Below are 23,808 nucleotides of genomic sequence, written 5' to 3'. Positions count from 1 at the left end.
GTGTCTTGCTCCTTCTCCTTCCCATTCCTTAGTAACGCAAAACAGTCTTTACATCAAAAAATAAAGCATTCATACATCTTAGAGGGGTCTTGGTAATGCTACAAAACGGAAGGCAGTGACAGTAAATATCCCCAATCATAGATTTTCTCTGGCACCCTTCTGCCATGTAGAGTTTATTTGTACAGTCTGCAGAACTACTTCAGCAAATGTTTTACTTTCTGAGCATGCAGAGTTCACTTCAGATGGCTGGCATTTCCCAGAAGAAGAGCCGGGGGGAAGAAAGAAAAACATCTTGGGACTCCCACTCAGCAAGGCTCTGTCCCTACTGCCCTCAAAAAATACGTAACCACTATATTCTGTGTACTTTCCAGTGCTCCAATCTGCCTCCCCAGTTTAAAAAACCCATCTGGGTATTTGTGCTTAAAGGGGAAGAAAGAGTGAGAGCAAGCAGACTATCCATCCATTTCACTGGCATATCCTCCACAAAACCTCAGCAGGCTTCGGTTTCATCTTGTATTTTTAAAGTATGACAATTCGCAAGATCACTTGTATCCTTTGATTAAAGGACAACAACAAACCAAAAAAAGAAGAGGCAGCCATTAGTACATGAAAAGGGTTGGACAAGAAAATTTGTGCTTTTTGATGAACGATGAGAGCTTGAAAAGGGTAATCAACCTTAAAACACAACCAATAAAACACTGGTAACACATTAACAAAAACATAAAAGCAGCAGTGTTTATCTGTAAGACTGCTACCTAAAATCTATGAGAAAAGACACAGTAAAATATTTCAAGAAGAATTTTAAGTATCACTTTAAAAATCTCCATTTTGTAACTATTTAGTTCTTTTCCTTCCCATTTCTTGCTTTCTGCATACAAAAGCTACTGATGGAAGTAAAACAGAAAATTTCATCCCTCTGCATAAAGCACTTTAAGTTAGAAAAGAGTTCAGAAACCCAAATTCACCTCCTTCCCTCACCAGATCTACCAGAGACAAGCTCTCAGGACCACAACTAGTAGGGAATGAGACTGGTGAAGTGACATATTGTCACTTTCTTTTGCCTGAATCTCACCACCAAAAGACTAATGAAAGCACTTTCTATTTATATTGACAAAATGATCTGCTAAGAAAACATAGACAGCACTGATAAGAATTGCTGATGTCATTTATAGCCTACCTTCATATACTAACTTAACTGCAATAAGTTATTTAACTCCTTCTTTACATCACATTTTGGAAACTGATAAACTTTTCCAGCCCTTTGCATATGAAGACCTTTTTCTATAATACTGGAAACTGAAGCTGCCTGGAAACCACTAACATATGTGTCCTTCTCAACTTTTGTTTTGATCTTGAAAGGGAAGTCAGCCTTTCCTGCCCTACTAGAAAGCTCCATATTGATTCAGATTTAATTTCTAAGAGCCAAGATGTATTTTTTTCCCTCAGTAGCCTTATGAACCCTGACATTAACTCATTCGGATGCCTACTCACACCTGTACTATCTATACATTACTGAATACAGATGCCAATGAACCTACAAAAACAGCCCTGCTACAATGGCTTACATGCAGGTTTAACACATGGATTTCTGATTATTCATGCATGTTTTAAAATTTGTTTAAATTCCCTTCTGGGCAAAGGTCCCTCAAATACAGTCAATGGTTCTTTCTCATTAATTAATGGGAGCTATTTTTTACTTCACTATTATTTGAATAGTAAATGTTGAAATGCATGTGAAATGAGATGCTATATAAAGACACAAGAATTCCTGCTCTTCCTCCTAGTGCACTGAACAGAAATTTGTCTCTTGTCAACTGCAAGGTCCCAAACGACAAGACTCCCAAAGTTAAAACAATGCAAGGAGTCATTCATCGTAGCAGCTGGGATGTTGTTGTGCCACATTCAGAACTTCACATCAAAAACCCCATTCCTAGATCAAATGACATTTCTGAAGTACTTAATCACTTTTCAAGATATTTTTTTCTTACGTGCACTCACAGAACCATTCCTGACTTCCTCCCCTTTTCCCACTTTTTACCTTGGGGGTAATAAAATTCTGGTTCACTTCATCTGAAAGACTTATTTTCAAGAAACAGATGATATTTCAGTAGACTAGATCACATCTAGGTTCCGTTTAAATGCCTTTATCTCCTTGTATTCCAGTTCATTGTCTGAAGTGGAAGCAGTCCATCTCTCTAAATGACTCTTCAAATTTCTGTTTGCCAATTTGACCATCACTAACCCCTCTAACCCAGCTTGTAAGGATCCTGATCCTTCAACAGGTATCTGAAGACATCTGTGGCCTTCCCATTCTCTCCCCAACACTTACATTGATAAAAGATGGGCTGTACTCACTTCCAGTCACCCTTCTTTCTTCTATGCCTCTGACAGATGTTTCTACACAATATACTTTCTTTTCCCCTTTACCACAGTCTCCATATCCATGGCTGTGTGCAAGACTCCATGTTCTGTAATTATCCTCTCTTGAATGCAAGTCATTCAGCACATTAGAATCTACTGGGAAAACAGGCAGACACGAGAGTACAGACATGAGATACCATTATGCCAGAAGGCATGAACGGGTCAACTGTTCCTCTTTTGATCTGTAAACAACTACAGAGGTCCTGGACAACGTGGCTTTGCTAGACAAAGGAGAGGGAACTAAGATGCTGTTTCCCCATGTCTTCAGTCCTGAGACCTTTCCTCCAGAGCTCCAGACTGCCCTCTCCCAGCAAGGAACTCCCACAAAGATTTAGAGTAAATTACCACATAGCACTCACGCCAACAAAGAAAGGTATACAAAGATAATATCCAACAAACTTCTAAGTCACACCATGAAACTCACTATAGAAGTGTGATCAGGATATAAAAATTCATACACACATCTGTCATGACATCACTAAAGTTATACCCTTTTCCTTTTAAATTTAATATAAAATATATTAAGAAACAGCAGTTATTAGCAGAAGTTTAAGTGCCACCAGACAGTTAACACCATTTGATATCATTATTCACTTGACATTAACAGCAGAAAACATTTCCTTCATAAAACCCAGCTGTTCTGGGAAACATGGTGCCCTTAAAGCTGTCAGAGCAGGAGCTCCAGCCTCCAGAGACCTGCCTAATCAAGGTTAACGTCCTTCCAAAGCATTTAAGTGATGCTGTTTGTAGCAACATAAACTGGAAAACAAGGTAAGGTGTGCTGGCTCTGGCTGGATGGAGTTAATTTTCTTCATAGCAGCCCATATGGCACTGTTTGCGTTTGTGACCAAAACAGTGTTGGTAACACACCAATGTTTCAGCTGCTGCTGAGCAGTGCTTGCACAGCCTCAAGATCTTCTCTGCTTCTCATGCTGCCCCCACGATGAGTAGGCTACGGGTACGCAAGGGGTTGGGAGGGGACACAGCCAGGACAGCTGACCTCAACTGACCAAAGAGATATTCTGGGAGACATAACATCATACTCAGCCATAAAAACTGGGGGTTTGATCCTTCCAAGGTAGCTGTTGCTTGGAGACTGGCTGAGCATTGCTCTCCACCTATGGGGGAAGGTGATGAGTGATTGTCTTGTATCGCTTGTTTTGTTTTTTTTTTTCCTTCTCTTCACTTATTAAACTGTCTTTATCTCAACCCACAAGTTTTTCTCACTTTCGTTCTTCCAATTCTCTCCCTCATCACACTGCAAGGGGGAGGGAGCGAGCGGTTGGTGGGTGCTTAGTTACTGACTGGGGTAAACCCACCACGTAAGGTCTCCTCTAAAAAGCTATAATGTGCAATGTGAAGTTATTACACTGCTGAAAATACATGTCTGTTACAGACAACAGTTCACATTCTCCACTTGTCTAAACACTCATAATTTGCTGAAATGAAATAGTAGAAGTACTACATTCTCAAAATCCAAATATGAAAATAAAGTGCTTAACACATAACTGCAAGGTACTATAGGAATATTTAAGAATAAAAAGTGATTCTGTATTGTAAAGTACCTTCAGGATCCACATCTTCTAGGGTTCAGATCCCCTGTTTACCAAGAAGCATATCTCTGTAAATGAAAGAGGTTGTGCACAGCACCTTTAGAAAGTGCTGGAAGTACTTAAAATAAATTTTAGTAATTAAACAACCAGAGACAAAACAGAGCAAGTCTAGTACTTCCTCCCAATAATATTGTAACTATAGTTCTGCTCCAATGTTATGTAAATATGGGTAACTACTGTAAATTATAAGGTTTTTGTGGAAAGAGGCTGCATGCCAAAAGAAACGCACATCCTATTCTTCCCTCCCAATCTGCCCCTTTTTTGGTGGAAGAAAAACAAAAAAGCACTTATGAAGCGAATCTTTGCCTGTATTTTGGGCTTCTGTATTTCTTTAAATTCAGAGCAGAACTACAACCCCTCCAGCCTCCCTTGTTTTCTAAGTATTTTCTACAGGATTTTTTCTAAATTACTCAATTGGGAGACTAGATAAAATGACCTACTAAGGTTCCTTCCAACCTGAATTATTTTATTATTTCCTTTCAGATGAAAGTTTTGTATGCCACTTTCCTACACAGAGCCATTTTATTGCCTACATATGAACTCACGCAAATGCTGAAATTAATGGCAGGGCTGCCAGACCCCTAACAATAGCAGTGCAAACAGCATCAACCCTGCAAAAACTCTAACACTACAGAGTGAAAATAAAACCTAATATTCCCATTTGTAAAAAAAAAATAATTAAAAAAAATGCTACTTTGAGACAAGCAGTACTCTGAAGCATAAGAACCAACATAAAGAGAAGAGGAAATGAAAGTGATTCCACAAAATTAGACATACATAGTACAAAAACCAAACTGACATACACGATAGCCTGTGGTATATTACTATGACAGCTACAAGCAAGGTAATTGAACTTTTGTACACAAAAGATTCTGAAATAGAGATGATAAGCACAACAGTAAGAAAGAGGTCAAAACTTATACATAAACTTTATTAAATATAAACCACTATTATAGCTCAAGTCAAGAAACAGAAAAATACAGAAAATCAAGCTAGATGAAAATTTTCCAGCTTTTTGCAGAAGCATAATGGTTTCAGGAAAGTTGCCATTAAGAAAGGATATTTCAGAACCAAAACAGGAGCTAGATCTGCCTCCTCATCTCCATAAAACAGAATATCATCTGGTGATCACAAAACTGAATTGGGCTATAAGATATGTATGCTGAAACACTATCAGCTTTTCTACAGTGAGCTGGATCTTCTTTAAGAAAAGGATAGAGGTTTTTGATCCTGTTGCAGACAAAAAAAGCACCTGAAATCTCAGTACTCTGAAGGATAAATAAAAATGTTTATTTCCCAGCTCAAAGAGTAAGGCTTATTACACTTTGACAGCAAAGAAGCCTTTACTCACAACTTTTCCCTGGTGTTAAACAAAAAAGCACATGCACACATACACAAGAAAAATACCCACAGAGCCTTTTCCTTCAAGCTTGAAGGAAACAGAATACAAACAAATTAAAGCAACAAGTCCCTGTGTTCCCATTGAAAAATACTCCACAGGAAACCCAAGTTGTAAGGTGAAACTATTCTGACTAGGAATGGAAATAGAAACTAAATGTTAACAGGAGCTGAAGGAAAACAGCTTAGTTGTAAGTTATTTTAAATTATTTAAGAATTATTAAGTGGGCAGAAAGAAGACAGCTTCATAATAAACCACTTGCTTTTCATTAGCGTTTTTGTGAAGTTTGTAAAATCTCTAGAGAATGAAGTCGCATTTTGAATCCCATGTAAGTAACAAGCCATCTTCCCCTCCCTTGAAAACACCCAGATGCCTTCACTATACTCCAGTTTTTCTTCACTGTTCTTCTCTTCATTCTCCTTTCTTGGCTCCAGGCTATTCTACAATGGATTTGCCAGCAGCTCTAGAGACTAGGTGGACTTCTAAGAGACAACTCATTTCAGCAAAAAGAATTATTTTTCTTCTTTTCATTCATGCCAGGCATCTGAGTAAGATAAATCATGAACTGCAAAAGATGAACCAATACAAAGCTATAACTACGCCTGGAATTTTGTCAGCATAAGTATTGTTTAACAAAATTATCCCTAAGAAACATTACAATGACACTGCAATTTTTGCGTGTCCCTAGCTCAGAGCAACAAACCCCAAACATAAGAATGCCAATATCAGATAAACCCATTCAGCCTGGTACGCCTTCTCTGACACTCAATTGACAAGTTCTGTGCTTTTTGTCGAGAGAGTGCACATACCCTTCCAGTGTGAGTCACCTCCAGATGTTTTTCATTTGTCCCCTCCTCCAACATCTGCTCGGTTGCCCAGACATGCTTCGCTCTCCCAAATCTTGGGAGAAAAAATCGCTCCCATCCCAAGCCCCGCAAAGGCTTTTACCTTCAGAACCAGCCCTGGAGCACCTTTACTGCAGGAAGACAGAGACAGCAACATGAGGCAATGAGATCAATCCAATCAAGCTCTCCACAGGAAACTTCCCTCCGTCTGATTTATTTTTTTTTTTACTCATCTCATCCACATCATTCATAATTTTGCATCTGTCATATTCCCCGTCGGTGGTCTGTCCAGGCTTAACAACCCTAGTCTACTGGATTTCTCCTTAGGACACAGCTGCTCCACATCCCCGTAACTTCAGTTCTAGGAAAGCCTTTCCAAGAGGGACTCCAGAAGGCACCTTGACAGATTACCCAAAGAGAGAGCAAAGAAGAAAATGGTAACCCCTTCTGTAAAGGCATGCAAAGGAAGAAACATCCTTGACTCTCTCTGCTGTCACCTCCCCATTCCCTTCAAAGCCTCAAGTTAAAAATCACGAGAAGGAGCAGGGCAGAATGTCAACTATTTATAAAAGCTGAGAATATGCTAGCAACACAGCTGCTACCTTCCCCTCCCAAATCCCTCTGGTTAACATGAGGGAAACCATTTATATCAAGTAAAGATGGTAAAGTTTATATACAATACATATAACAGATAAAGACAGGATTAAATGAGGAAGTAGAGGCCCAACCTGCCTAACATGGATATCTGTAGTTTGAATATATCATTTTAGAGACAGCAATTAATTTATTCTGTACTTGCATTCATTGTAGATAAAACTGGCTTGAATAGGCTTAGAATCAATACCAAATTTTCACTTATATTTCAAAACAGATTTATAAGTGTTTCTAACTTATTACCTTTAAAGATTGGAAGTCATGCTATGAATACTTCTGATGTCCTTAGCTACTTTTTAAACGTACACTTACTTAAAACCAGCCTTTTTTTTAATGTTATATATAGTCAAAGACTTATGCAGAGTGAGTTAGAAAACTCATTTTCTGAGAAGCAGCCTAAAGAAGAGTTCATCTGTTCATATTAAAGCATAACATAACAGTATTTAGGAGCGGGGAGGAAAGTGATGGGGGGAGGCACCTATGCATGCATCAAAGCTTCACTTAAATAGTATAAAAGAAGTAGATATCAGTTAGGCTGAAGCAGCATTACACAGAGACTTCATAAGGAAAACTTAAGTATGGAAGAATTTTAATTTTCTCTCCCAAGTTTTCTGTAACACACTTTTTTGCTTCCAGAAAAACTATAAACCTGAAATTGCAGTTTATACACCTGCTGCAGTTGCAAGGGACAAAAAAAATTTAAGACATGATTTGCACATTGTCATGTTAAACACTTCCACACCTCTTGTCAGCAATCAATCAATGCTGCTAACATTTACCTGAGGAATAACCATTGTTTTCAACAAGAAAATTACTAGCTTGTGCCTGTTTTTCTTATTAAGTATCATTTTACAAATCAAGGCTTTGATTCTGCAAGTACTCAAATTTTTTACATGTTCATGTATTTCCCTGGAAACCAGCGAGGCTCTCGGAACACAAAGGCGAGTATTTCATGCTTTGCAAAAACTTTATTAAGAATTTAGGAACCAAATACTAAAATCTACTTCAGTTACCAATAATATGAATCCAACTGAGAAATACATGGTGACCTGTTCATTAAAAGATACTTAAACTGCTGGCCCCATCTAGGTTACCAGAACAGGTTTCCAAAATGTATTTTTGTGACCAAATCCAAGAGGTCTAGAAGTCTATCTGAAAAGGAAGAAAAATAACAGACATAGCAGAAGATTGAAGTGGGATAACAGAAAAGGTAGGGAATGATGAATTTGAGGACTCTAAAATTTAGGCCCTCCCTAGATCTTCCTAAGTAATAAAAAAAACCCAAAAGAGTAATCTATACTCTTTTTCAAATCAATCCAGAGTAAACAATAGGTTTATAGCTCACACTAATTCTAGTGAGAACTTTATGATATTTTTAGTGGCACAGCACAGAGCTCATTAATTAGAAATGCCTAAGTGCACCTCAACACTAGAGTTTTGTTCTGCATTTTATCATTTGTCTCAGTTGTTAACTTTAGCCATTAAGACCAAAAAACAAATTAAAAAAAAAAAATCTCTTTCAATCACCACAATTCACTGACCTATAGCCAATTTTTTCATGATGTGTTTTGGGATTAATTTTTTAGTATTTTACACAATAATTAGCTAGTCTGGGAGCAAACCCTCTCCAGGGGATCATTAATTAATTACAGACATGTTGTTTATTAATGCATATTTTTCTTTTCCAAAACTGTACAGCAAGAGTGAACATAATTTAGTCCCTTCTCTTAAAAACATAAATTAATAGTAATTCTGTTTTACTGCACAATTAATTATGGCCTAGTTTTAAAGCATCCCCAAGTTTGATCAAGCAAGAGCCTAAGGGTACCATTTTTTAGCATAATGAGCACAGTCTTTTGAACTCTTCTACTGAAGAAGTTTGGTGCTCAGGACAGAGCTTCATGAACAAGTTTGCAAGACGCATGCCATCCTGCTATTACAAAATGGCAGCTGCTCCATAGTAAGAGCACATAAGGGGCAATTCCACACAAATACAAGCTAATATAAGGCAGTTTACTCCTTAAAGTAAAGGGTAAACATTGTGTAAAAAAAGGGGTAAAATATGTGATCATGTGCCAATCTTGGGCAGAAAACTGAAATAAAGGTATGCCACACTTTCAAAAACAGAGGTTACTCAGCTGTGCTTCATTGATGTTGATGGCAGCTTTATGCACAAGCAAAAAAAGTTGTAGGTACAACACAGGCTTTTCAAATTAAGAATACAGCCCTATTATTATCATCAACTCACAGACTCTTTCCTAAAAATCAAGGGTTAGACCCTGAAGTGTTAAAGCTAGAATTACAACCAGGAGTCCTGTTGACAGCTGGTAAGATGAAATGAGTAATTCTGGTTAGACTCTGGTTCCCCAGCTGTTTTTTCCACACGATATTTCTTAATGCCAATTCCAGAACTGGAAACACTTCAGGAACAAGCCCATAAGCAGAGCAATTCACCATAAGAAGCACTTAAAGGCCACACTTTAGATGAAGAATTGAGAGGTTTCAACTAGCCTGGACTTGCTCCACACAACTTCATGTGATGTGTATTTAAGAAGAGGTTGAAACATATCTCAAGAATAACTAAATGAGAAAACCAAGGAAAACAAACACACACAGCAGGTAGTGTGATAGGATATTCCCCCTTCCCCTAGGTTTACAGAGAAGAACCCCATGTTAAAATCAGTATCTCATCTCCCACCCTACTGCCTAAAACCACTACTAATCAGGACACAAAAAAGAAGTTCTTCACTTTAACACTGTCTTTCCCCCAACTTTACTAATGTCCTTTAAAAAGTGAAAGCTCAAAACAAGGCACAGAACTTCTTTCATTTGACAAAGCTTACTTTTGCTCTCATGCTTTTGGCAGCAAATGTTTCCTCTTTCCGGATGAATCAATCAGGAGCCCCAAAATGTCTGCACAGGTTTGCTACAAAGGAACAATTCCAGGCAAAAGAAGCTTTATTTCCATTGGAAAGATGTAGTTCTTTTAGAGGTTCATAAACACAGGTAGTTTCCATGTATAGGTTACTCCCTCAGAGCCTCTTGCTTTTGAAACTAACTTCGAGGAAGAGCAGGGAGGGGAGAAGCTTAAACTCACATATTATGCATATTAATAAAAACAAACAGCAGGAGAGCCCCTTTTTTTTAATTCCTCATGGAAACAGGAGGCAAGAGGCAAAGTTACTGATTTCTATAAGAGGAAAAAATTCAAACCCCAGCAATAAGCTCTGTGTTGCTTGCTCTGGAGTACTAAGTCTTAGGGTTTGGGGAGAGAAAGAAACAGGACAACTTCTCCAGAGGTGTCTTTGGCAGATGAGCGGTGGATAGGAACAAGCTTCTAAAGATAAGCTTTTTATTACAGATGTTTCTAGAAATCTATTTGGATTTCTTCTAAGCTTTTATAAACAAGTGGTTTGAAACAATACCTCTTACAGTCTTTATAGAACTTGGACCACAATTATTTGCAAGGTACTGTATGGAATTACATATGAAGCAAAGCACCTGTCCTTACGGAAACACTTAAAATATTATTGGTGTTCATATACAACAAAACTAACAACAAGCCAATTGCTTGTGACATAAGCAATGCAGAAAGCTTCAAACGTATTGCAAAAAGAAAGCAGCCTGCAATAAAGTTCATCAATCACAGAACGGTGGAGGTTGGAAGGCACCTCTGGAGGCCACCTCACCCAACTCACCTGCTCAAGCCGGGCCACCTAAATCACGTTGCACAGGATGGGTAGGTTCTCCAGATGGCTTCCAAGTATCTCCACAGATGGCTTCCCAGTATCTCCACAGATGGTAACTCCACAACCTTACCGGGCAACTTGTGCCAGTGTTCGGTCACCCTCACAGTAAAAATGTGTTTCCTGATGTTCAGAGGGAACCTCCCATGTTTCAGTTTGTGCCCATTGCCTCTGGCACTGTCACTGGGCACCACTGAAAAAAGCCTGACTGTCTTCTGTACATCCTCCCTTCAGGCATTTATAGGCATTGATAAGATGCCCCCTGAGGCTTCTCTTCTCCAGGCTAAACAGTCCCAGTTCCCTCAGTCTTTCCTCATAGAAGAGATGCTCCAGTCCCGTCATCACCTCAGTGGCTCTTCTCTGGACTCTCTCCAGTATGTCCATGTCTCTCTTGTACTGAGGGGCCCAGAACTGAACACAGTACTGCAGGTGTGGCCTCACCAGTGCCGACTGGAGGGCAAGGATCACCTCCCTTGACCTGCTGGCAACACTTCTCCTAACACAGCCCAGGATACCATGAGCCGCCTTTGCAGCAAGAGCACATTGCTGGCTCACGTTCAACTTGGCATCCACCAGGACTGTCAGGTCCTTTTCTGCAAAGCTGGTCGGCCCCCAGCATAGTAAGTTCTAGGAAACGGTGTTGCCTGAACTTAGAGACTGAGCCTCCTTTTTTTCCCCCCAGACAGAATTACATCTTGTACCCAGTTAAAGGCTGTGGTGGATGACACGGGATTTATTCTGGATGATGTTGTCACTCAGAGTAGCTCATACCATTACTGACAGACCATGAGTGCAAATTATACGGTCCTGTGGTAGACCAGTGAGGTTGTAACTCATGAAAGTTCAGTCTAACTTCTGACTGATGTAGTATCTACATTTGAAATTCTGAAGAAGGCCGAGAAGCAAATTCAGTGTATAATTAATATATTCCCACTGAATATCTCCAATTCCATCTATGTTCTTTGGCAAAAGAAAAAAGAATTATATTTTCCAATTTTTGTCTTCCTCTCCAAGAGGCCTTCTCTCTACATTTTTGACAAGAGAGAGAAACTGAGCAAGGAAGATAGCAATGGCTTTCTTCCAAATTTTAACAATAAAAAACCCAATTCACACGGGTTTCCAAGATGAGAATCCACTCACAGTAGAACATCTGTCCTACAGACATAGATTCACATAGGTGTCCTCTCTGAAGCTTAACTGGTGACACGAAAATGAAACATCATTTCAACTGTAAAAATCTACATCATTTCTACCCCACTTCTGGAAGAATGAAATAAATAGTGCTGGCAATAAACCTGCCAGAGCATCAGAGTTAGAACTTTGCTGAAATTAATGCAGAAGACAGAACTTCCAGAAAAAGAGTCCCAGGTTCCTTGACAGTATTTGTTCAAAAATACTAGAACTTTTTTTCATAACAATAACTTATTTTTTTTAGTTTTGAAGTAGCTTTTTGTTGAATATCATCACTTTGTTAAAGCTCATAGTTTGAACCCGTTGACTTAGTGTCCATATGAAATGCATGACTAAGCATTCTCTCCACACCACTGAAAAGACCTGTTCTTGAGATATAAAAAAATATGTACTCAGTCTAACTCACAAGAGCTTAATTACTGCAAACTTATTGTCAAAGATAAAAATGCCATTTTCTTACTGATTTGAACAGAGAAAGTCTTGAAGAGCTACAGCATGCCTTTTTGAAGTACAAGCAAATTAGGCATACCCCTTCATCTTCTCTGAGCTTCTGTCATGATTTGATGATGGCCAGGCACATCACATTTAACTGAGCCATACCACACTAATAGCTAACTAAATAAATAAAAACCTCAAGTATTTCTCCAGATGCTGTCCTCTAGTTTCTGAAATTCTGTGCATCTCCAAGGTCAGCAGGAGATGCCTGTAACAAACATCCTGTTTCTATCTGGTTCTTCTCTGTGCATGACAAGCCAAGATGAATCGTAGAACTTTTTTCTTCTTTCTTTCTTTCTTTTTTGGCATGCCCCCCCCCCTTTTTTTTTAAAAAAAAAACCAAAAACCTTTTTTTCCCTCCGAACTGAGCAAACCTGCAGTCATGACAGACTTCCTACATCTAAACAAGCCAAGGCATGGTAAGAATGATCATGAATTTGACAAATGGAACCAGCATCATTCTTTGTGTGGATAAGCTAAAAACCTAACTTTTTCTGAGCAAGCATAGATTGCTATTTTAACTGTAAAACTGCATGAGTAATTGGCATCAGCAAAGCAGAGCAGGTTGGAGATCATTTAATAAGGTTGGCTGTTTAGAAAGCCAATAAATAAATGAAAGCTACCAAACCACACTTTCCATCGCTTCTGCCAGTGTCTGGCAGCCCCAGCAGCCCCAGTCAGCCCGCGGGTGCTCCCTTCTCTCCCTGCCCACTCCACTCAGGACCTGAGCTCCCACCCCAGCTGCATGCCCCAGCCCCCTGCAGCTGCCTCAACACCTAGCAAGGACTTCAGTAACATCCTTGTCACCACGGACAAGGAAACAATACCAGCTTAAGAGCAAGGCAAGATAAGAAAGATAAATGGTGAACATAGATAATTACACTGAGACTAAGCTATGAATGAAAACAGGCACAAAACAGGAAAAAAAAAAAAAAGAAGAAAGCAAAGAACTGTATCTGTGCCTAAGAATTAACTGACAGCTACTGACACCATATTTGGACTATGATGCAGTTGTTGTCACCATACTGGATAAAAGGAAATAACTAAAATGAAACCAGAAACTGTTATAATAAGAGGACAACTAATTCCAAAAGATGGAGAAGAGGCTAGACAAACCAGTCCCGTGGGGGGGGCAAGGGGATGTGCGTGTGGCTGGTTTAAAAAAAAAAAAACAAAACAAAAAACAAGCAAACAAACAAAAAACCAAACCAAAACCAAAAAAACCCCCCAAACTTAATAAAAGGACTTTCAAAAAATAACATGTGAAAATCTTGTTTCTTTGTCAGAAAGCAACAATCACTGTATGTTAATGGAGAGATGGAGATAAAAATGAGGGGACACTGATTAAGCTCTATAGGAATTTCAATATGTTCTCCTCCTAACTGCTTTCTGTAACTGCCTAACAATACAGTGAGGAAAAATGCTTCAGCTGAGAGGGTATTAACTTAAGAAAAATAATATGAACCAAAATATGCATTCTAGCCTCTGCACTACTTCTTGCAACGTACCTGGGATAACAGAAAGTCTTCCAGATTTCAAAGCTGAAGGGCAAATGTGACCTAACTAATCACAGCAAGTGACCTCAAACAAATTCCTTCAGAGTGTTGAATTTTCAAGACGGAAGTCAAAAAACAAGTTCCAGAACAGCATGAAGCCAGCCTCAGGTACATTTACAGGATCACTGTGGCCACAACCCATGCCCGAGTCTGAATATGTAGTTTCAGTGGAGGAAAAGGAAGACAAAGATCCATTAAAACAAAATAGTGCTCAGTGCGATCGCGTAGAAATAAGAATCCACTGGTAACAGGAAATTCATTTTACTCTCACTGAGAGAAACAGGAAGACTGAGCTCAAACATATACAAAAAGATGCTCTTCCATATGTACATGTGAGCTATCAGACTAAGATGAAGTTCACATACAAAGAAAAGCCCTGCTGAGCACGTGGCAGCAGGAAAAATATTGTAAGCCACTGGTTTTCCTGGGCTAGTACAGCAGTGAATAGCTTCTCAAGCTAGTAACATTGCTTTTATTTCTGAACACTGAAAAAGGTGAACACCTGGATCCTACTGAGAAACTTAATTCAGGTTAAGTAACTATCTCAGGAGAGCTCAAACACAAACAATTCTGGTTGTTGGAGCTGGTGGTAATGCACTATGCGCTCTCGCAGTGGCCTTGCCTCCATCATTTATCATTAAGTTTTCAGCAGCATTCACTCTTATTTTTAGTTATTAAATTACTGCCAATATTTCACATTTAAATAACCTGTAATATTCAAGTTTGAATCTTCAAACTTGATAAGGAGAATTGCCATACCCGAGAAGAACAAAAGAAGTACTAGCAGGACAATGACTCAACTGGCACTGAAGTAGAAAGCTTTGCTGGTAGGGAAAAGGGATAAACAAATTCCAGAATATATAGAGAAAGAGGTGTATGGCAATGACAATTTCTTTAGGCCTTAATATCATCAAAATGACATTGTTTTGTGCACATAAAATCCATTTTTTTAAATAAACTAGTCATAACCTACAATCTCCTTTTCTTATCCCTTCCAAATAAATAGCAAGAGATGTCAGTTGACTGAGAACTTTGATTACTGTGGATGGGATCCTGCAAATACATGGTTGTCAGTGATATTGTGACACACGGCACATGAGGCATCACACATGCAGAATTTCTCAGGAAAGCTAAAAAGTAGAAATAATTTTCATTTAGATCCTTTCATGATAAGAAGATTCAAATATAGTCATATGTCTGTTAATAGTGTGGCTTGGAAGAATTAGGGGAAAAAAAAGCAATAAAGTCTAAGTACAAAGAAGATGGAAGAGACAGACCTATCAAGGAAGTCACATAATTATTTCTTGCCTCACAACCGGGAAATTGCCCAGCAAGGCCAAGAACAAGCAGCTGCTGATCCCATATATAATGTACTGTGTTTTGTTACTCTACTTTATTTAATCTACCAATAAATTGCTATATCTCATATATCCTAAGAAAATAAACAGCAGGATTTACACATAAGCATACTTCACCAAAATAATAATAGCTTGTATTCAGACTCCACATCTCTGGAATGCATATATCCTCTCATCTGATCAACAGAAACATCCAACACAAAAATAGGCATGCACAAGTGAGAGAAGTAGGCCTGGAAATTCATCTTCATTTCGCAATGCTTTTCTGATAGCTGAAACACTTGCCTGCAGATCAGAACAGAGCTTTATATGTCAGTGTTTTGGCCGGATCCTCACAAGTCACTGCTATAGACGTGGATTCAGACCAAGTTCTGCTCCTTTGCTCCATCCATTTTCAAAGAAAAATTAAGCAAAGTGCACATACATATTAACTAGTAACATGAACCCTTCTTCCATCCAGTGTCTATAGGAGAAGAGAATGCAGAGAAGGGGAGTAAGCAGTTTCACAGTTGACTGACTTAACCATTTTTTCTTACCCCATGAAAATACTATATACTTTCTGAAAGGTAAATGGGAGCACTGTCACCAAACATGCCAGGTAAAAGAACATAGGACTGAACACATCAATGGCTGAGGCAAAAAGCCAAACCACTGTCACTCAACAGATTTAAAGGATGCTCTGAGATTCAAACTCTTCCCCAACCACAATAGAAAGGTTCTCAAATTTTGGTCTCCTAAAGCCCAGGTTTATCCCCCAACATGAAGAACAATTCCTGTTCTGAATGAGTAAAAAGTCATTGCCAAGTAAATCGCAAAACCTTCCACATGGTCTCAGATTTTGCTTCAAAGCCTTGAAACTGGACACAACAGAGCAGCCATTCCGCAGCCAGTTTTTCCTGGTGGCTTTCCTGGCACTTCTCAGTTACTTACTAGCTTGCATTGTGGTCACCTAGACCTGGTTCCAAAGTGTCTCACGTCTTCCAGAACCCAATTTTCTTCCATGTGCAACACAGCACAGGAAGTGGCAGGAATCCCTAGTCACCTAGGGATTAGGTCACCCAGATATCACCTAGTGTGATGGGTTGACCCTGGCTAAACGCCAGGTGCCCACCAGAGCCGTTCTATCACTCCCCCATCCTCAGCTGGACAGGGGAGAGAAAAATATAACAAAAACTTGCGGGTCGAGATAAGGACAGGAGAGATCATTCACTAATTACCGTCACGGGCAAAACAGACTCAGCTTAGGGAAAATAAGCTCAATTTATTACAAATCAGCCAGAGTAAGGTAATGAGAAATAAAACGAAATCTCAGAACACCTTCCCACCACCCCTCCCTTCTTCCCGGGCACAACTTCACTCCCAGATTTCTCCACCAAACCCCCCCAGCGGCACAAAGGGGACAGGGATGGGGTTTACGGTCATCACACGTTATTTTCTGCCGCTTCACCTCCTCAGGGTGAGGGCTGATCACGCTCTTCCCCCGCTCCAGCGTGGGGTCCCACCCACGGGGTCAGTTCTCCACGAACTTCTCCAACGTGGGCCATTCCCACGGGCTGCAGTTCTTCACGAACTGCTCCAGCATGGGTCCTTTCCACGGTGTGCAGTCCTTCAGGAGCAAACTGCTCCAGCGCGGGTCCCCCACGGGGTCACAAGTCCTGCCAGAAAACCTGCTCCACGGGCTCCTCTCTCCGCAGATCCTGCCAGGAACCTGCTCCAGCGCGGGGTTCCCACGGGGTCACAGCCTCCTTTGGGAACCCACCTGCTCCGGCGTGGGGTCCTCCACGGGCTGCAGGTGGAGATCTGCTCCACCGTGGACCTCCCTGGGCTGCAGGGGGACAGCCTGCCTCACCAGGGTCTTCACCACAGGCTGCAGGGGAATCTTCGCTCCGGCGCCTGGAGCATCTCCTCCCCCTCCTTCTTCACTGACCTTGGTGTCCGCAGGCTTGTTTCTCTTACATGTTCTCACTCCTCTCTCCCGCGGCTGTTTCTCCCTCTCCCAACTTTTTTTTTTCCTTCTTAAAAATGTTATCACAGAGGCGTTACCACTATCACTGATTGGCTCGGCCTTGGCCGGCGGCGGGTCCGTCTCAGAGCCGGCTGGTATGGGCTCGCTCTCTCTCGAACACAGGGGAAGCTTCCAGCAGCTTCTTACAGAAGCCACCCCTGTAACCCCCCCCGCTACCAAAACCTTGCCACATAAAACCAATACACCTAGATATTGGTAATTCTCTGAGAAATTAAGCAAGGCTGTCCAAGGGTTGGGTTTTTTTAAGACACCAGAAGTTTCACAAACCAGCATTTTTACAGACCAATGAAAGGCACAGCTGATCCAATAAGAAGCTGCCACACTCCAGCAGAATGGCAGTATTGGCTCTCTTCCATCCATGCTTTTCATTCTTAGACTCACCTGAAGGACATTTTCTAATAATATTATCGGTCTTCATCTAGAGGAAACAATTACTCCCTTTAAGCAGCTGAGAACAGCTTTGTAAGACCTGAAGTGCTGGCACTATTCTGCTACAAATGCACACGCGCTAGCATCGCGCACCAGTCCTAAGAACTAGCAACACAATTCAGATTCATAGTTTGTTGGAATGGCCTCAAAGACATGGCACATGGCAGCAGAGACCAGTAAACCTGTTGGGCGAGCTGAAGTCTAAGCCCTCTGCTGCTAGGGAATCACTGGACCAACACCAGATCCTCAATAGTCTAAGTGAACAGTACTGGAGGGATGGAGAAGTAGAGTTAGGAGAGATAGGAACACAAACTCATTAAACCATCTCCTGGGAAATCTCTGTAATGGAAAGGCTCATGAGACAACATCATCCCCACCCATTTCCCCCTCAAAGGTGGCAGACTGGAAAAATTATCCAACATGCAAAGACCTTGTAAATCTGAGAATTACATAAATGAAGATGGGCTTCCCGCAGGAGGCATCAGATTACATTATTGAGATTTTAACTCCTTCTTTCCCCCCAGAAAAATTTGCCTGTGTCATGTCTCAAGTAACACTTCACAAGCAGCAATTTCCAACGCTGAGTTGTTATCTTCTTCCAGGAATTATGCTTCCTCTCATTTGCTTTGTGACATACATCTGAACGGACCCGTTTCTCAAGACATTTGAACCACCTTTGTACACATTTGGCAAAGTAACTTAAACTACCAGATGAAGATTTTCTGTCCCAGTTCCCTGGTATTATTTAGAAACTGCTTTGACACCTATACTTTTATGTTTGTTTTCCAAATTCAGTTTCAGGGTTTTTTATTTTTCTAGCATTACTTCCTATACCTCTTTCCCATCAGCCTTCAGTCACGTCACAACCAATAACCACACACTACCTGCTTGTCCCAGCTTTAAGCAGATGAGAACTGCATCAAAGTCATCATACACCCTAAGTCAAACCCAAGTTCTCAGCACTCATAACACCCCCACCCCAAAGGTATTCAGACCATTTATAAATATTACCTATACAACATTTACTCTAACCACTTCTCTGGAAATTCTCCATCACGACATAACACACATCATAATGTAAAGCAGTTCAGTAGTCACCATTCTCCTGCTTCCTAAATACAAACAAAGTAATCAAGAAGCAGACAGCTCAGTCATGGCTTGTAACAATTTTACTGTATCGAGACCAATAAAGAATTACTGCACCCAAGAAAGAGTGACAAGCAGGCTTCCAAAATTCTTTGTATCACAGGCTCTTCCCTAAGTCTGTCACACACCAATCCCACCCTTTTAAGTCTCCCAGGAGTGAAATAATCAATGTTTATTCCAAGACCCTACAAAAAATAACACTGAGTCTCAAGAGGGCTAGATTTCCCTCTCCTCCATCTGCCATAATCCAGATCCTCTGCTGCAGGAGGAGGAGGTAAAGATATAGTTTCATATCTATACTTCCTACACACACTTCTCTCGCAAGCTACTTACTATAAATAAAACTTTTTTAAAAATGCACAAACGTTATTTAGTGTATTATGTGCCTCCTGCATTATGGCATTCAAATTCCTCTTGTTCATTCTTTACAGGGCTCTACTTTTTTCCAACTACACCCTTCCCTTTAACTCTTCATATTCAAAATATTCTCTACACAAGAGTTCTGGTTCAGAGATGGGTGTCGTTTAAACCATGACATTTTTGATGGCAACATCTCAGAGAGGGAGTAGCCTTTTTGAGTTGGGGGGGGGCGGGGGGAGGCACGGGGAGAGACTGTGAGAGCAAGCACATTAGAAAATCAAGAAGTAACTTGGCAAATCTGCCTCCCCTTTCACACACTTCCACTTCAAACACAGAAGTTGTTCCATGAGTGAAATAAATGAAATTTGGCTTCCTCAGAGTTGGAGACTCTAAACGTAGTAAGGAGTAGATGAGTATTAAGGATTTTGCTGAGGTCAGAGAATTCATAACACCTCCAACCAGATTCTCCTATATTCAGAAGAACTTGCATTCCTGCTTTTCCATCAGAGGAGATTCTTATCTCTATCCCTCAGCCAGCTCACATGCTTTTTCACCAAGCATCTAGGAACCTAGTATCGCCCAGCTTCAAAGTTACTGGGTGGAGTCAGAAAGTATTACATATGCAGGAGGCACAATCACAGTATCCTAATTTCCTATGGAAGGTGGCCTTAAAAAAAAAAAAAGGTACTCTTGATATTGGGATATTGGGCAAAATTAAGACTAAAATATCACTATACAACTCACCACATAAGAAGCAATAATCACAGCAATTCATATTGATCTTGAGTCTTAAGACTATTTTGTTTTTATTTCATTACGACATTAATGTTATTTTATCTAGTGCATATCCATACGACAGAAAGTCTTAAACCACGATTTCAGTGCTTAGAGAAACTACTAACAACAGAAGGACAAGAACCAACCGCTTGAGACTGACTAACAATAATTTAGAAATAAATCATAAGAGCAAGCAGCTAACCAAAGGAACAGGTTACCAGCCTTCCAATGAGGTTAGTCACAACATCAATACTGGCTGTCATTCCAACAAATACGCTGCAGTTCAGCCTCATGTTCCTGGCCTTGATCACACTCATTTGAGTGCAAAAGAGAATAGTTCCACCTTTATAAGACAGAGTGGACAAGTTCTATAGATCTTGTTACACTAAGGGTCCAAAGACATCAAAGCAATCCTGCATAGTTGGAAGTTATTATTCTAAACTTTGACAAAGTACTGGAGCACAAATATGTTCACTCAAGGGCCAAACATTTGTTTATGGACTGTTCTTTGCACCTAGTGCTACTCCTCTGAGGTGTTTACCTTCTGTCTCGGTATCCAGAGTAGATAATCAGTGCTTTGCCTAAAAGAATGAAACAGATGCTTTCCATGATAGAACCTACACTCAGAGAGGGAAATTTAAGTTGCTTTGAAAAGGAGGGCAACTCCTTTTTTGTTCTTGTTTTTTTTTTTTTACAGTTTGCACTCTTCAGAGAACAGGTAACAACATTTCAGGATACAAGGAGAAGACGCCTTACTCTCTCCCACTCAAATAAACTAACTTTGAAAACAGGCAAGAACAGCCTGCACCCCACTCCCAAATCACAATACTTCATGATAGAAGAAACCAATCCACAACTGAAAACACTGAGAATCTTCCCGCTGATTTCAGTAGGTACTGGAGCAGATCCATGTTCCAGTTCCCACAATGTGACCAGTAAACATTGGTATGACAAAAAGGAAAAGGCTAAATTTAAAAAAAAAAAAAAAGCACACTATTACTTTGCTGCTTTAAATGAAAGACTAAAAAAAGTGGTCTGTATCCTACTCATTCATTCACCTGAGCCTCTGGAAGATGTCGTCAGATCTTACAAAGGTAAATAGGCTATCAATGGTTTTAAATGGATTAACTGAAGTGTTTTCATTGACTGAAGTAAAGACCAGCAGCATCTACAGAAAAGAGTTTTTTCATTCAAAATTTAATCAAAGCAACACAACAGCAGGTACCAAAAAAGTGACTAATCCTACACTACTCCTTTACGCTGTTGTGCTCTGAGCTTATGGGCAGGACTAAGTGCACCACAAAGATCCCTAAAACATGTCTGGAACAATTAAAAGTATTTTCTGACATGCAACTTATTCACAGGCTTTGCTGTTGGTGATTCTTTTGGTCCTAATTTACTAGAGGGGCTAACTTCATAACCCACAGAAAGCAATTATGTGATACACTTGCCTGTTAGGTTTGATATCTTAATTTTTAGTTGTTTCTCTTCAAAGACAGACAACTTCCTGCAGTGCTGTACATTTTTGAGCTACTGCATGCAAGTGTAAAGTATGTAGAGTAACATCCACTAAGCAGCTCATTTCTCCCCCCCTTGATTCCTGAAGGACAAACAAGTAAGCTCTGGATGTAGCGCCTACAATGTGCAGAATAACCTGACAACTAACTATGCTGCAAACCCAAACCTTGCGGCTATAAAAAGGTTGTCTTCTCCACCCCACTTTCCCTCTGCCCTTGGAGATTTCAGGTCCCTGATGGCCAGCTTCTGCTTCTGGTGCTCTGGTGACAACCTGAAAGGCTAAAACAAGAGTCCTCTGAGTCCTCCTCCTCTACCGAGGTGTTAAGAGTGTAGAGTCCTTTCCTGCAAGTTCATTGCTACTTGTTCAAGCTCCACTTCCCAGGCCATCCCCCCTCCAGAAAAGGGGAAACACATGTTGGGAAGAGATACACAGCATCTTTCAACACGGTGAAAGGAGAAAGAGTATCTTTTCACTAACTGTACAGGGAGTACATGCTGTTTGTTAAATGTGATCTATATTTCAATAGTTGATGACATCATTTTTCATAGTAGGAGACCTACAAAGTTGAAGTAAAACAGTGCTTGGACAACTACCTCCTCTCTCTCCTTCTCATCTGATATTCCCACTTATTGGCATCATAACTCTCCTCATAACTGCATCCCTGGTATATCACTACTATGTATACTAACCATAAGACAAGATTGCTTTCCTTTTATATCATGGTATGGTCTTAGTTGTGTTTTTCAAGATAGCCGTCTGAGACCAACAAATGTGTCCACTCCTCTGCTCGCAGATATTGTCTCCCTCAGAAGTATCTGTCATTACAATCAGGTACACTATTGTTACTAAAGACTTTTATCTTCTGATTTAAAGGATGTTTGAAAAGAAGGAATTAAGTAACAAGTGGTGTAGCCCATTCTCTGATTCACACTTTAGGCTAGATAATTGCCAAGAACTCAGCACGCTTTCGTCTAAGAAACATTACCTAAAACTATGGAACCAATTGATGCTCATGTCATATGAAGCTCTTCCCTATTTACAGGAGATGGAAGAAAATTCTTTTGTGTACCCTTCCCACTAGCCTTCTCTTACTGCTTCTGCAGTAGCTCACATCAACAATCTATCATATTCCATCAAAAACACATTAGAAAGATTCTTTTTTCCCCCAATTTAAACAAAATTTGCTCCAGTTGTCTCCTGTTCAGACAGAAAGCCAGGTTTAAAGAAAACACATGCAGCCTGTAGAAAAACAATCCTGTGGAAAGGGAGGGGACAGAAAAATTGCCATCTTCATAAGACAGCATTTTTCAATAGATCCACTTCAGCCTTCAGAAGAAAGTACTGGACAAAAATAGACCAGATTTGTAAAAAAATTGTTCAGACTCTACCAACCACAGATCTGCATGGGTGTAACTGTTAGGGAGGAATCAAGTTCTACCAGTGTTATAAGAGAAATAAAATAGTCAGGACCACTGCGTGATGCAACAAGAGTTCCTGAAAACAGAGTCTGGCCCCAGGACCTTCAGTCCAGACCTGAGGGAGGTCAAGCCGAGTTACAGCTCTCCACAACACATGTCAGAAAAGCACAAAACATTTATATCGCTATTACTGAATTTGAGCAGAGGGGTGTAAAACTCAGTGTGATCTGTTTAGAGAGAGATGAAGTCTGATTTGATCCAGAATCAAGGACATTACATCATCATTTATTTGTTCTAGAATCTGGCATTACACAGCAGCTATCTCACTGTAATCAGCCAAGAATTTAAGCTTACAGCATGCAACGAAGAAGAAAACACAGAAATGCCAGAAGCCTAACATCAACACATGAAAATACTACCATTTGCTTCCAGCTATGGTGGCAGAGGGAAGGACAAGGCAAGCATTGACTACAATATGACAAGTCATCGCATCAAGACCTACACCTTGTCCTGCATAAACTTGCTCTGCAGGACAACTCGCACTGACCTGGACCTCTCAAAGCCTATCGTAAGTAAAAGCAAGCACAAATCGTGAGCAGCATGTTTTACAAATTAACACACATATCACAGATAGGTCAGGACCCCAAACTGATTACACTGAATAATCAAGTATCAGTTTTACCAATACAGCTAGCTGCTGGTTTTGTGGTGGTAGTTTTTATTTTTTTATTTCAAAAGAAGCATCTCTCTCAGTTGACATACTCAGCAAGAAGGCAATGCAGCAACATTTTACACAAGGTGTTCTCTCAAGAGTGATGTTTTTTCACTGTCTGTTACAATACAGGCCTACAGCTA

General features: G+C 40.2%; 1 protein-coding gene across 3 annotated transcripts in view; it reads right to left on the bottom strand.

Moving 5' to 3' along the window:
• Positions 1 to 23,808, bottom strand: part of CDK14 (cyclin dependent kinase 14) — a 335,336-nt gene that overhangs the window by 302,237 nt on the left and 9,291 nt on the right. The window lies entirely within an intron of this gene.

This window comes from Buteo buteo, chromosome 2, assembly GCF_964188355.1.
Source record: "Buteo buteo chromosome 2, bButBut1.hap1.1, whole genome shotgun sequence".
Taxonomy (NCBI): Eukaryota; Metazoa; Chordata; class Aves; order Accipitriformes; family Accipitridae; genus Buteo; species Buteo buteo.
Note: the sequence above shows the minus strand (reverse complement) of the source record. Positions and strands in the feature narration are given on the sequence as shown.